The sequence below is a fragment of the Meriones unguiculatus genome, chromosome 7 (genome assembly GCF_030254825.1).
Source record: "Meriones unguiculatus strain TT.TT164.6M chromosome 7, Bangor_MerUng_6.1, whole genome shotgun sequence".
NCBI lineage: Eukaryota > Metazoa > Chordata > Mammalia > Rodentia > Muridae > Meriones > Meriones unguiculatus.
The window spans coordinates 34,553,130-34,566,768 of NC_083355.1; the positions used below are offsets into that span (position 1 = coordinate 34,553,130).

Here is a 13,639-nt window from a genome sequence, read left to right on the forward strand (position 1 = left end):
GGTGGGGGAGAGTTCTAAGCTACGCTCTGGATTCCATAGGAGCAGCCCACACTGCTCTGAGGAGACAAAGCACACTCAGAACCAAACTCAGGTGAGAGAGACGCTGTCAGGGTATAAGAAACCATTAGAGGGAGGACACGTCGTGAGGAGAAATCATTCGGGTCTTAAACTTCTGTCCCGGAAGGCCTCTCCATCCGTCCACGCACTTAGCCAGCCTCTCGCTCAGAGCAGACTAAACAATGCCATTAACCTGCTAATATTAATTTCCCCGGCGTCTCAGAGAGCAGCTCGGCAGCAAGAGTTACTGTTCTCCTCGAGTGTACAAGGCGAGTAAACCACAAGGGGCTTTTCGCAGTGGTAGTGAGGCGTCTTAAAGTTGATGTCTAGAGAGGCAGCGGCTCACATGTTCCTCTGTTATCTGCCGGTGGGAACATTGTTTCCTTCTGCAAAACTTGTAAGTGTGGAAAATAAACTCCGTTAGAGCAGAGTCTTTTTTTGTTTGTTTGTTTTGTTTTACCAATAAGTTTATTGTCTTTATGAAAAAAATCTTCACAGAAAATGGCTTTAGCTCTCAGCAGCCTGTCCCCGAGCTCTGAGGAAGCGTGCCTTCTTCTGAGCAACCCCATCTTTCTTCTGGGCAAGGGATGTTTTGGGATGGTTCCATCTCTCCCTCTTCACTACTCTCTTGGGCATCTTCTCATAGGCTGGGTTCTCGCAGAGAGCGGCAGGAGCTTTCTTGCACATCTCCCCCGTCAGGTCTGGAGTGATGCTGTTCTTTATGTGCCAAGAGAACTGTTTTAGCGGCATCCTCATCTCCCTCCCTCTGCCCTCCCCCCCCCCCCGCCCCTTGGGTACCGCCCGCAGTCTGCAACATTCTGACTTCTGATGCGCTTCGGCCTGACCTCCTTGCTTTCAGAGTCCTAACCAGGGGCTCGTTTGGCACAATGCGGGATGGACAAGCCTCCATCCACAGCTCCCTTCGGGGCCCCCAGGACTTTATCGCCGGCTGTGGCTCGGGCGAGACCTGCATCCAAAGAGCAAGTGAAGGCGCCGGGCTGCCTGTCAATGCTCTCCACGTTGTATTCATCCTCCGTCACCTCCGATTGGCCTTCGTAGCTCTTGTCCACGCCGACCCTACTGGCGGGCCAGCGGCAGGCCAGTACAGTAGGCGGCGGCATAATTGGTCAGGCCGAGCTTCACACCGTACTTGAGCAGTTCGTGTGGGTGTGCTGCGCAGACTCTCGCGTCCCCTTCTTCACGGGCACGCGCAATCTGGCAAACGAGGGCTGTGTTAGTCACGTGGACTATCCTCCTCTACTTGGGTGTGTTGTACTTCTGTCCTGGATCGCCAGTCGTGCCCGAGCACAGTGGTCAGTTTTACCCTCTTCCCGCCTCCTAGACCTCACTGGGTATCTCTTTAAGGTAGGCCTGTTCTTGACAACTTTCACGATCCCCGTCCTGCAGAACAGACGCCCGCGGCCGCGGCTCCTCGCAGACCTCAAGAGGAGAGTCTTAAGTAGCTAAGAATTGCCAAGAAATGAACCAAAAAGAAAAATACAAACAGATGTTGAAGTTAGAAATACTCTTTGCAGTCGTCCTCATCTTCATATCATCATCTTTCAGGCTTGGTTGATAGTGAGAAATATGCTTTGGCAAATGCGCTGACACACATCCGTGGTTCCAGCAGTGGGGGAAGTAAAGGCAGGAGGATCAGGAGTTCAGTGTCATCTTTGACTACATGGCAAGTTCAAGACCAGCCTAAGACACATGAGACCCTGTGTTAGATTTTTTTTTTCCTTTACACTTTGAAGTAGATTTTGCTTTACACAGTAGTTCCTCAAGACAATGTACGGTGGGCCTTAGATACATAGTCTAGTTCACTCCTTAAAATCCTGATTAGGATACAAAAAAATGGGTGACACATTACAGTTTTAAAAAATCTGGTTTAAATCCAACCGTCTTTTGCTTGTTTTGTTTTCGAGACGGGATCTCAGACAGTGACCCTGAACTTCACCCAGTTTATACATGCTGGGGCTCAAACCTGGGCCTTGGTACATGCTAGGCAAGCACTCTTCCAACAGAGCCACGTGAAGATATGTTAATGACAACACAGGCTGGACCAAGCCAACTTTAATAAAAGATACTTAACATGATCCAAATGCGTACATTTTCTTTTAAAGAAAATTCGTGTCCTTTGACTAATATTTTATTATTAGACTCAACCAAGTATTGAGGACATTTTGTTTACCATTTACGAATCAAACATCTTTTCTTCATTTTATGCCCGTTTTTAAACAAAGGAAATGGTGCAAATGGTATTCTAATTGCTTCTTTAAGCTCTCTCAAAAGGAGGGAGCGGCATGCCCTCTAACATCGCAGAGAGTTCTTGCATGGGCTGTTTGTCCCTCAGTGGAATGGTACCAAAGATGTGTTTATTGTTGTTGTTGAACTATCAGCCCGTGTGGATTTTAACAGCAGACTCTGCCTTCTCAAATAAACCACTTGTATCAAATTCATGTCACCCTTTTGCATGAGCTCGCATGCGTACACATGTGGGCTGCAGCTGGCTGCGTTACTAACTAGGATTTGGGTCTTATTAACAGCCTCACTGAAAGATCCCTGCCCACTATCGAGTCTTCCTCATCACAGTACACACTGAACACAGCTTTTGCACCATTATTTAAAGCTCTCTCATTAGAAATGGCAAGATAGCTGTCATCAGACCTCGATACTGCAGCCCTGCCAAGGGTCTGGCAGAATTCATATGTGCAACAGATTACACACGTAGATTGTTTTCTCATCTTGAGCAGATACATTGCTTTTATAGCAAATGGAAAAGTCAGAAGTATTTCCATCATCTTGGTCTTAAAAATACGCTCACATCAGACCGAAAAGCAAAGTCAAATGCATGTTATTTTCTTTCCTGTTTCTTTTTTTTTTTTTTTTAAATCACATTTAGGGATAAAATGGCTTTGTTTTCAACTGAGTGAACTCTAGCGTCAATTTTAAAGCATGAAATATAAAAATGACAAGAGATAGGCAGCTTCTGAGAGATTAGTGACCTTGCCTGTCTGTGAAGCCCATTTAAAATCCACTCTACCTCTCAAGAATGTTCTGTCATGTATCAGGAGCACACAGGGAGGCGGAGAAGGCCAGCAGCTTGGACTCGGCTGCGCAGTGCAACCTCGGGTAACTTGTTTAACCTTTCTAGGTCTTGGGCTCCTAATTATAAGAGTGAAGACATTGAAGCTTCTGGCTTTTCAATTCAAACGATCTTGGGAATAGCCAGCTCTGAGACAGCGATCTGGAATGTGAACGTCACCATACAGAGTTCTCCGCACTCTCCGGAGTGATCCAGAGATCCGGGGTCGAGGGTTAGGGGCAGAGAACAGCATCCGTGCGCGAGAACGTTCTCAGCGTTGTTCTTAAACCTCTAAGCTCCCAGCAGTCTGTTCTGGTTTGGGGTATGATGGCTGCTCTGAAAGAATAAGTCACACAGGAAAATAGGTTAGCAAAGACTGAAGAGAGTCATGGGAGAGAGCAGCGTTCTCATCCACCACCACCACCACCACCCCCCGTGGCAAACAGCACTGTGTTTTTTACACAATCGAATTGAACAAAAATTATGCTCGCTTATGAATCCAGCACTTCCAGCGGGAGGGGATGGTTGCCATCTGGAGCTAAGGCGTTTCTTCTTCACAGAATCACGGCGATGACATCATTCGCCAGAGGCAGAGCATAGGAAAGCCGTTATCTGTCACTCCACGAGGCGGTGTGTTTCACGTGGACGCTAGCCGGCATGGTGTTCCCCTGCTGACTCTAATGGTGTGCTTTTTAAATGGTTCCCTTCTTGTTGCCTTGTTCGTACATCACTTACAATCAGGCCTCGGGGTCCAACAAACTGTCTGATACCAACACAGACTGGTGTACTCGCTCACGAAGGGAGAGCATATGCCAAGATCTTCTGTGTTGTTCTCAGTAAACACACACCGGGCATGTCCTAGACCGAGGTCCCCATGAGAACTACAAATGTGTCCCTGCTCAGCAGATCGGCTTCCTTTGTGGCTTTCCATATGTGGTTAAGGTTAAAAAAAAAAAAAAAGCTCATACACATGTAGAAATAATATGCTAATAATATGCTCTTTTGCCCGTAGCTAGAAATTGCATGGACTGAACAAGCTATTTGAAACGAAAGTTTAAGATCCACTGGAATAAAGTGTATAGACTCTAAGGATCTATCTAAGGGGGCTGGAAAGATGGCTCAGTGGTTAAGATCAGGCGTTGCTCTTGCACAGGACCAGGGTTGGTTCTCATCACGGGTGGCTCACGACCACCTGTAACTCCAGGTCCAGGTAACCCAGCACCCTCTTCTCACCTCTGCGGGCACCACACGCATGCTCTCATGCACACACAAAATCAACTACAAACTTATACTCATCCTGTGTGTGTGTGTGTGTGCGCGTATGTGCGCGCATGCATGTGCATGTGTGGTGTTTGTATGTCTGTCTGTGTTGTGGGATGTTGGCCCCACCTTCTGCTTTGTTGAGACAGGGCCTCCCGTTGCTGTTTGTACCAGGCTGGCTGGCCTGTGGGCTTTGGGGGAATTCTCCTTGTCCACCTGCCGTCTCTCTGAGGAGCACTGTGGTTGCAGGTGAGCACCACTGCGTCCATCCAACGTTGGGTGGGAGCTGGGCATTCAGCCCAGGTCCTCACACTTTCTTAGCAAGGCCCTTACCCAGTGAGCCCTCTCTCAGACACCTAAGGACCTGCCCTTCCCTTCTCACAACACAGTTGTCTGTCCCTCCTGGATCTCGTTCGTCAGACATTCCGACCCCTTCCTTCTGTGAAGGGCTGCCTGCACGGGGGGCATCACAGTCGTCAGTACTGACGATTAAGCCTGATGCTCCGCAGGGGAAATGGACGTGGATACCTTCTTCTCCCAGGAGTAATCCTCTAGCTCTGTCACTGAGCCATGTTGTCCTTTGTTTCCTTTTTACTTCCTTGTGTCCACTATAGCTTAAGCTCCTTATGTCTTAAAGGTTCCATCCTTCCAGGGGCAGAAGAACCTCAGAAGGTACATTTTAAACAGGTTATGGGTTTCATTGTTGCTCCATTCTAATCTCTGCTTTAAAGGCATTTTATATTCTCCGTCTAGGCTTAAGGGTATTAGGAGAATGGAGGGGAATGGTCTCACCCATGGGCCTTTGGGGAACGGAGCCTGAACGCTGTTTATTTAGAGGATTGTAGGAGGTATGAGCTCAGAGATCAAACTGCAGAAGCAAACACACTGACAAACACGGCATGGTAATGGAGGGCTTAGCCGTGTCTCTAACAGACATGAGCATTTCCCGCCCGCTCCAAGAGGAGCTGATGTTCGAGTTTCTGTTGAAATCAGTGATCAGATCCCTCCCCAACCTGGAGATTAGCCCAGGGCCTTTCTTCCCAGCACATGAAAGACGGCACGTTAGGAGAAAAACAGCCATTCTTTGTAGGAGAGGAATCTGCTAAATGGAAGAATAAATCTTATTCAAACTAAAAAAATGTCTTTCACTCAAATTGAGTCATCGGAACTTATTAGGCTTAAGCCAATAAAAGGAAGAAAGAATATGGTATTCAGGAGAACATGTCCAGACTTCACAGCTTCGAGTTTGAAACAGTTGAATTGTCTTACTCAGTTGTGATCTACTGTCACGCTTAGTGAAGAAACAATGAGCGAAATGACTTCTAACACTCTCGAATGTGTGTGGCAGCTGCTGAGGGTTTAAGGACGGAAATCTGCTGATCACTTTGGAGAGTTAGCTCGCAGCAAGGTCAGGAGGGCTGACTCATATGCTAGCTAGCCCTGCTGTAGAGGAGAAACGTGTACTCTGGAACAATCAAGGGATAATCCAAGATGGGGATCCAAGAAAGTGGCCAGATTCCAAGCTCCATCTTGCCGCTATTTTGTTTCTCTTTTTGTGGGTTGGGGGCAGTGTGACAGGATCTCACGTGGCCCAGGTTGCCCTTGAACTTGAACTTGCTATGAATCCAGGGACGGCCTTTCTGTCTGTGCCTTCCTCATGCTGGGACTGCTGGCCCATGCCATCACTCCTGGCTTCTTCTATGCCAGGATTGAACCCAGGCCCCATAACTGCTAAGCAAGCAGCAGACTCCCTGAGCTCACCCCAGGACTGCTTGGCTTCTCAGGGAATGGAAGGTGTCAGTGGGCTGCTTTTGCTCCTATACCCCAACGACTCTGCTGATCCCTTGGCTAACACAGGGAGACGCTCACTTTCCTCTGCCATCTGTAACTGTACAAATTATTCTTTGTACTCAGCAAGCAGCTACTTTGGCAACTGAGATGGGTGTGCCCTGCTTGGATTTTCTCAAAGGCAAGATGGTAAAATCCAGCCATCCTCCAGGAGCAGTTCTTAAAAGATTAGGAAAAAATAATGACCAGATTTTTTTTTTTTTGGAAAAGGGAAAGAGGAGCATTGAGGCAAAGGTATAATTTTCTGTATGAGTTTCTTCCTTCCCCCAGTTTTTCTTTTTTGTAAACAAATTTAGCTCGCTCACGCAATTGCTAATACTTTTTTTTTTTGACATATGGCATGGAGCATAAACATGCTGGATTTATTTCTGGGGAAAGGAAACGGGTTGCTGCAAACAGTCCCTCAGAAATTACTCTGCGACGTCGGAGCCAGAAGAACTTTCTATCGCTCTGGGTCCTCGAGGTTGCATCAGATGGAGAGAGACGCTTGGGCGTGATTTCCCCCGGGCTCGCGCTTCTCTCTTCCGTGGAGGGTCTGAAATCACACAGAGCCGGAGGCCCGTATTCCTGCGGTTGCCGTGGCTCTCTCCCCGAGCTCCCACGGACCGAGAGACGGTAAGGACACATCCCAGCACCGGCCCCGCGGAGGACGCAGCCCTCCGGAGCCTGTCATCCCTCCCGCGCGCGTGTCAACCGTGCAACTAAGCAGCAGGAGACGCTGCTGCCTGCGCCTGGGTCCGGGCAAGGGAGGCCTGGGGATGAAAGCAGAGCTCGCTCGCCTGCTCGCTCACCACTGTGGGGGCAGTCCCGTCCTTCCTGCCCGGATTTGACGTGACGCTGATGGTAAGCGACGTGATCACTGAGAACAGCTGCCATCTGGGGTCTCGCTGATTGACGTGCAGATCCCTGACAGCAGAACCGCGGGCCTGTCAGTTCGCCCTCGTCTGGATCTGGCCAGGAGAGGATGCTGGAGCTGACAGCAGCAGCGAGCTCCTCTCCCAGGCCTTTTGGTTGCCAAGGGTGGACAGTAGAGCCTTCTCCAAAGGCGAGAGGTTCCCAAGCTCCCCTCGAAAATCCTTCAAGTCCACGGAGACTGCTTTGGAGAGCCTTGTCTTGCTTGCCCTTTCAGACCATCCAAGGTGCTTGAGCACCTCCCAGGGTTTTGTGGGAGGATGAGCCGTGGCCCTTCCTGCTGCTGTGTGAGTTTAAATGCTGCCACAGCGCACAGAGAAAACGTGGAAAGCCCCAGGAAGCCAGCCAGGGCGGCCCCTCTACCCGAACTGAGTCTGGGGGGTGGGGTGGGGGGGCGTGTGCAGTTTAATTTTAATTAGTCGATGAAGCAAATCAAGGGAATGCTGTCTTTATAAGCGAGCACTAGAGTGATCGGTGGCCTGTCGGCTCTCAGAGACCTACGTACCATAGCCCAACCGTGCATGATTCTATAAAGAACAGCCCTTGGCAGCACCACGAGAAATGACGGCATCCAGGGTGACGCGCACAGCCCTAAAGCCCGTGTGGGTCTGCGCTTTTATGGCTTAGCTCATTTTGTGTTTGCTTCAATAATGACATACATTAGAAATGTTTTGAGGGAGGGAGGGTGGGGTTGGGAGGGAATGAAGGAGGGGCTACGGTTGGGATACAAAGTGAACAAACTGTAATTAATACAAAAAAAATAAAAATTTAAATAAAAAAGAAATGTTTCTATCAAAACTATATTTCCCATCAATAGCTGGGCTATAACAAAACCCGCTCCCATTTTGATGTCCAAAAATAACTACTATGTTTTTCTATGTATGTTTTTTACATCTAAAAAAATAGAACTTGTGTGTTACTTGAATATTGCACGATAGTGCGTGTTTTGTAGCAAAGTCTTATCGGCTGCAATGGTGGATCTCCTGCAGTGTTCTTAGCTGCTCCCCTGTTGTCGTTTACCAACCTTATCAAAGCAAACACTGTCGTGAACGTTTCTTTGCAGAATTCTATTTATGAATCTTAGTTGGGCTCCCCGGCAGAATTTGGGGGTTTAACCATAACCATGTTTTCAGTGGCTTTAGATAGCAGGTGAGAGCTGTTCTTTGTTTGTTTGTTTTCCTTTCCTTTCCCACTCTGTATCATACTGTAGTCGTGTTCTTTTCACATCTTGCCCATGGCCGAGTTTTGAGACTCTGGATTTCATGGGGGTGCCGTAAGCTCTGGAAGCAAATGCAGCCACTGTCTGACCCTTTCCCTGAACCCTCCTAATCTCCTCAAGCCCAGCTGTGTTCTGTTGTGACACTAATTACAAAATAAGCTCATGAAACTGCTGTCTGAGAAAAAACAATTTTATGAAAAATAATTTACAATATTTTAAATTACAAGCCCCCGCTGGACAGGAAGTGAGGCTAAGTGCAGTTTGTTAAGTCGAGGATGTCTGACGCTTTTATTTCAGCACAGGGGAGTCTAGGGTAGTGGTTCTCAGCCTGAGGTCTGAGCGACTCTTTCCCAGGGGTCACCTGAGACCACTGGAAAACACACGTGTTTACATTACTATTCACAACAGCAGCAAAATTATAGAAGTAGCAGCAAAAATAATTTTATGGTTGGGGGTCACCACGACATGAGGAACCGTTTAAAGGGTTGCGGCATCAGGAAGGCTGAAGACCACCGCTCCAGAGAGTGAAAGACTAAGAAGCGCTTGGGAAACAAAAGGCTTTCCCGTCTAATTCTTTCTTAACGTGTGACCTTGGGCAAACTGTTTCACCTCCTTGGACTCTCTTTCTTTATCAAGAAGGACCCTGGATTTAACAAGATCATCCCTGACTCTAATTTCCTGATCCTATCAGAACCATTTTTCCAGAACAGAATGATTCTTCTACACGCTCCTCTCAAACCCCAAGCAGATACGGCCTGATCTTCCAGGAGCTGTCATTGTGTCACCTGTGCCTCTGGGTGACTCCCGTTTCTATCTGCAATTACTTTAAAAAAAAAATCATGATGAGACCATAGCCTTCACCCGGTCCTTTTGTCAGTTAAACAAAAAAAACAGACGAATGTTATAATAAGAAATCCTTTAAAAATGTAAATATAAGGCGGGTTTGGCCAAATGACACCCTAACCTTTGCAGTGAATGACTCTCTGGTTTCAGCGGGAATCTTCACACAAATATTTGAGATTCCGATTGGAGTTTTGTAATTACAGGTCCGAGGGCTCGCTTAGTAAACACACAGTGTCATCTCCTCTGGGCTGCAGCTAACACTTGCTCATTTCCCTTTTGAAATACTCTTAAATACAGCGTTAGCAAGGGAAAAGATTATATGCTTTTTTTTTCCTAACAGGATTTTAGTTAGATATGTTTTTAAAAATAGCCATATTGAGACATAGTTCACCAGTCAAAAAATTCCCCTTCGGAAGAGTATAATTCCATGGCCTTTGGCCTCTTCATGCCACCAAAGATATATTTTTAAAACACAAAATGAAAAGTCTAGACGATGCCCCAAGCGCCTGCTTTGTTTTGCTGGACTTAGCCTCATTCGTGGGTTGTTTTCCATTTAAGGCCTTATTTGGTTGTAAACCAGTCAGGGCTAATAAGACATTGGATCTTCATACAGGTACATTTTCAGTTTTAACTGAAAATCTACCACCTACCAAATCTTACCTGGAAATCCCTCGCATTTACATGGATGCTTTAAAAGTTTAACGTGTATTTGATGGTTTTATGACATAAAGATGAGTGAAATGTGAAGGAGAGTGCATGTAGTTTTGGACACACTTTAAATACAATTTAAATGAATTAATTTGAAATAGTTATTTGGAATTTTTTGGGTTTTCTCACTTCAATGGATAGTTTAAAATGCTATGTCCAGGGTCGAGAGGTAGCACAGCCTAGAGCTCTTGTCTAGGATCCTTGAGGCACTGAGTTCTATCCCCAGGACAGGAGAAGAAAATCACATCCAAATAAACCATAGTCAAGTTAAATCACACCTACAGAAGAGCATCTGGGTAGGAAGAATGGTGATTACATTCTCTCTTGAAGCCTTGAAAAGTAAAAACAAAAAATCCTTATGTCTTGAAAAGTATAAATATGATTCAAAATGTAAGTTTTTATCCTCAGTATTTTATAAGATATTAATGAAAGAATTAGCTGGATTCTTCTCCTTTGCAGCAAAGTTGCTGTCAAACATTTTCTTGGCGCTTTACTTACATAAACAAATAATTTGTGCGCTGAAGGTCAGCCTAGTAACATGTAGTTTTTATTTTAAAATATGAATTTTATTTTTAAAGTTAGACAAGATGACCCTTTCCCCTTAACACTGAATAAACTGTTCAGCATATTTCATGTCTTAAGGCCTGCTCGCTTGTAAGTTGTTCGCACACTCAAATTGAGAAATCATGAGCGACTTTGTAACATCTCTCATTAGACAGGTAGAGGGGACGGGTCTGATAACCTTGATAGGGACTGAGTTCGGGTGAGAGTGGTGGGGACTCTGCCCTTCAGAGAGTGTGTGTGTGTGTGTGTGCGCGCGCACGCGCGCGCAGTTTAGAGGACAATTTTGGGCGTTATCTTGTCGGTGACTGGGTCTATTTGTTATCCCCTGCTGTGTACACCAGGCTAGCTGGCCCGGAAGCTCCTGGGGTTCCTCTGCCTCCCATCTCGTAGAAGCTCTGGGATCAGAAACACTGATCTTTGATGTTCTTCAGTGAGCAAAGAGATGTACACAGGCTTAGCATGAGGAGAATGAGATGACCCACAGTGAGTTGTAGGAGAAACTGGGAGTGTGGGATAGGAAACTTGAGCATGGTAATTAAATTTATAACAAAAACAATTAGTAACAATAAGATAAAACGCGCAGGAGCCTGAGGGGAGGAGCGTGGACGGGAAGCAGAGGGACCAAGCCAGCGGCTGTCAACAGCAGGCGTGTTATTTCTGGAGGTGTTTTTCATTCCCTCTGTTTGAGGCCAGCGTGAGAACAGGACAGGTAAAGCAGAGTGCAGGGAGTCGGGGATAACTTCCGGCCCGCGGGCGCGTCGCCTGGACCCGCGTGTGGCTCTTGCGGCGCTCGCTCACCCCCATCACCCCGTTGCACAGGCTTTAGCAAAGGTCTCTGTAGTCACGCTGCCTCGTGCGCCACAGAACTTCAGGAAAACCACGCGGGGCGGCAGCATCTTCGCGCGGTTTCCCTTACGGACAGCCCTAGGGGATTCAAGCAAAAACAGCTACCACAAGAGAATCCTTGGTGATGACTAGTGAGCACCTCCCTTCCCAAAGAAAGCCCTCGAGAGATCAAGCCTGACACTGACTGGCCAGGGGGCGCTGATGCTCGCTTTTGTTGTTATTTTCTCAAGGCTGTAGATGGCAGCCTCGCACTGAGGCATCTTTTCTCAAGCCCCGCCCCTCCCTGCCCCTGGCACCTCTGTGAGAAGGAGGCTAAAAAGCTCTTGGGTGCCTGGGGACGCTGCTCATTCAGCAGAGAACAGCCAGCTCGTCTTCGTCCAGAGTGAAACCTCTTGGCCCGGTAGGCCACGGGCCAGCACCTCTAAACCCACCTCGACCAGACGCCCCCAAAGCCGCAGCCATCCTCCTCCCTTGCACCTCTCATTTCACCAGCGCTCCCGGAAACGCCCACCCCAGGCCCTCGGGAGCACAACTTTGTCAGCCCCTCACAGTAATGGGCTTTTTATTTGTTTGTTTTGCTCCCTGATTTATAGACAGCACCCCGTTATGGAGGCAGTCTATCTCCGTTTAAATAACTCCTGGGTTATTTATGGCCAGCACCGGCTTTGAGGCGGCAGCGGGTCACTTTATTTGTTTTTGCTAACGGATTCATTCTAGAGCTGGTGCTAATGGTGAGTGGAGCCTAAAAAAAAAAAAAAAGTGGAAGCTCTCAAATGACAAGAATAATCTGAACTAAGTGCAGGTTGGGTCCCAAATGTTCATGGGAAGTCCTCCTTCATTTCCAGCCATAGTCCAGTGGAATTTTATAACGAGAAAATGGGTAACTAGGAAATGAAAACTCAGCGTGTGCAGAATAGATGGGTTTACTACTTCCTTTAACCCTCACTACAGCGTCACCGTCACTCTTACTTTGTAGCTGAAGAAGCAAGAGCAGAGAGATTCAAAGGCTTACACACTATGATAATAACTGATGGTGATATAATGTGAGGCACAGTAGGGAAAGATATCCAATGTGCACGTGTGTGTGTGTGTGTGTGTGTGTGTGTGTGTGTGTGACACACACTTGCTCGTGATCTCGTAGTTCACAGTGGAAGAGTCAGATGGATTACAAGATACAGACTGGTCCAGTGTAGACTAGTCTGGCCTCAACTCACTATGTAGTGGGGAATGACCTTGAACTTTACGTCTCCTGGCCCCACCTCCCACGCGGTGGGGTTGTATGTGTGCGCCACCATGCCTGAATCATATGGTGCTGGGGGACTATAAGCCAAGGCTCGAAGCACGCTACAGGCTGAGCCACACCCCGAGGCCTGGCCTGCAGCGTTTGTAAATCATCGGAGCAGTGTCCTCCGAGTCATTCAGTGTTTCTTCCCTGAGGAAAAAGACAGTAAATGCAACAGGTGAGCTTCAAGGCTAAAATAGGACAGAGTGGGAGGCGGGTGCTTTTAAAAATCTTCTCTTGGGGTCCAGAGAGACAGCTCTGAAGTCAAGAGTGCACACTGCTCCTGTGGAGGACCTGGATTCAGCTCCCAGAACCCCTAGCTGCTGGCTCACAAATACCTGTAACTGCAGTTCCAGAGAACCTAACGGCTCTGGTGTCTGTAGGCAGCTATGCTTCTGTGTATCCACCACCCCACCCCCGACACACACATACACTTACTTAAAAAAAAAAAAAAAGTAGAATGTTTCTTGTTTCACATTGGCTCTATCCCCTGAATGCAGTCTGTTTGCTCTCCTGTTCCTCCCACCACCCTCTAGCTGGCAAGATCTGATAAAATCCCAACTGATCTGTCAAGGCCTTGTTCAGTTATCATCCTTGGCAAAACTGTCCCCTGTCCCCTTCGGTTAAATTCATACCTTGTCTTTATACTCCCACGATGGTATCCCTGTTTTCTGTGTGCTTGTCATTTTTGTAAACCAATATAAAAACTTTATTTAAATAAAAGGACAAAGTCAGACAGGCACTTACGTTAGAGGAATGACATTCAGGGCCATTGACACAGAAGTCACTGGTGTCAAAGACAGTGCGTTAGAGCTGGGTTCGATGAAGCATGCCTGTAATCCTGGCACTCCCAAAGTGGAGGCAGGAAGATCCTGAGTTCACATCCAATCTGGACTATGTAGTAAGACCCCGACCCAAAAAGGAAGGGGACAAATTCATTTTAAGTTGTGATAAACATACTGAATGGGGGTGGGAGGATAGGGGGAGGAAACAGCTCCAAATAAAAGAAAGCTAG

The 13,639-nt window shown here is 47.2% G+C and overlaps 1 pseudogene; it reads right to left on the reverse strand.

The window, feature by feature from the left end:
- Positions 1-564: 564 nt before the first annotated feature.
- On the reverse strand, positions 565-4,396 carry LOC110553741 (large ribosomal subunit protein uL18-like; annotated as a pseudogene).
- Between the last annotated feature and the right edge of the window lie 9,243 nt (positions 4,397-13,639).